Consider the following 1871-nt stretch of genomic DNA (forward strand, 5'->3'; position numbering starts at 1 on the left):
ACAGGAGCTGAGGGGAGTACAGCACAAACTAAAGGGATAAACTGAGGGAATGTAAAAACTCCTCCAGGAGGAAGCTGGAGGCCAGTCTACAGGAGAACAGTATGAGGGAGGTGTGGTCCGGGATGAAAGAGATCACCGGGGGTAGGGGTAGAAGAAGACCAACACCAGGCAGCCATGGGAGATCAAACAAGCTGAACTGCCCCCCAACAGGCACTTCAAGCACCCCCCCTGCTTTTCATTCACACCTGGCCAGGTGAGGAGACAGCTGGAGAGGCTTCCCCAGCCCCAGGGTCCTGAAGACCGGCGCCAGTCAGCTGTCTGCTGTTCTCCAGTATGTCTTCAACCTGAGCCTGATGCCGCCTTCACACTGGCAGCTGAAAAAAAATGGCAGAGAGACTAGAACGAGTGATAAGTGTCTGAATGTACGATTCTCTCTGACCTCTCTCATACAGATCGAAACAGAAAGGCTGCTGGGTGGAGAAAAGTTGCCCAGGACGTTGACATGTAAGGTCGGTTAAATGGCATATAGCGGTATAATGTCAACAGTTCGATGTCTGTTGCTAGCTAACCAATTAGCATTAGCAAGTTTGTTTATCAGTACCATAGCAACGCTAACTTCCGATCGGTACCGTCCGTAGCCTTTTGCAGAAGTTACATTTTTTGAACGCATCCAGATGACCAACTGACACGATTATTTTCCCACTGCACTTGTTCGGACCCATTTGCATGCGGTCTGCGAATCTCCAGAGGAAATGAATGACTTCCGGTCGTTTCAAAGCCGTATCGGAGGTGATGTCAACTGCCAGTGTGAAGGTGGCCAGAAGTCGACTCCATCAGGCCTCAAAGACTACCGCCCAGTGGCTCTCACATCCCACGTGATGAAGGTGCTGGAGAGGCTGGTCTTGGCCTACCTGAGCCCGCAGGTGAGATCTTCTCTGGACCCTGTGCAGTTTGCCTACCAGCCTCGTCTGGGAGTGGACGATGCTGTCATCTATCTTCTGCAGCGAGCTCATTTCCACCTGGATGGCGGTGGCAGCACTGTGAGAATTGTTTGATTTCTCAAGTGCATTCAACACCATCCAGCCACTGCTACTAGGTGAGAAGCCACGGATGATGGGTGTCGGTGTGTCCTCAGTCTCCTGGATCACTGACTACCTGACAGACAGACCTCAGTCTCCTGAGAGTCAGTTGTGTTATTTGTATCGATCCACTAAACATAATATCTACATACATAGTATTTGATTGGAGGCTAGTCTCACTTTGTCCCACAGCAACATTAAAATAATTTAGATTTGTGTACATTGTTTCTGTTAATAATGTATTGTATTAAATGTCCATTTCATTATAACATTCAGATTTATCATAAATAATTGAACATGCACATGTATTTCAAGGTCCGTTAAAGAGGGGTGGAGGTGGGGTCACATTTGATCATTTAAAAATGTACTTGAAAGTAACACAATAGTTACTTTCTGAAGTATCTTGTTACTTTTATAATTTGTAACTGAATAACTAATTTAGTTTATTAGTAAGTAACTAGTAACTGTAACTAATTACTTTTTAGAGTGACTTACTCTAAATACTCCCATATGGTCTAGCGGTTAGGATTCCTGGTTTTCACCCAGGTGGCCCGGGTTCAACTCCCGGTATGGGAATCAGCATTTAGCTGGTAAACAAGCAGAAGGATAAGGATTTGAATCTAGATCGGTTGTATCGTTCATTACGGGCTGTCCACGTTGCTGCAAGACTAAAGCCCGGAGCTTCTGCTTGATGTTGGTAACAGATGATCAGTGGTGGAGGAAGTATTGAATCGAATAACTAGAGATATATTTTACTTTTACTTTAGTAAAAGTAGAAGTACAACAATGACA

General features: G+C 45.5%; 1 non-coding gene across 1 annotated transcript; it reads left to right on the forward strand.

Annotated features, from left to right (window-relative positions):
• The first annotated feature begins 1583 nt into the window (after positions 1-1583).
• On the forward strand, positions 1584-1655 carry trnae-uuc (transfer RNA glutamic acid (anticodon UUC)). Its single transcript has one exon. It is a non-coding gene; the product is annotated as a tRNA-Glu (tRNA).
• Positions 1656-1871: the final 216 nt, after the last annotated feature.

The sequence above is a fragment of the Perca flavescens genome, chromosome 8, assembly GCF_004354835.1.
Source record: "Perca flavescens isolate YP-PL-M2 chromosome 8, PFLA_1.0, whole genome shotgun sequence".
NCBI classification, from domain to species: Eukaryota; Metazoa; Chordata; class Actinopteri; order Perciformes; family Percidae; genus Perca; species Perca flavescens.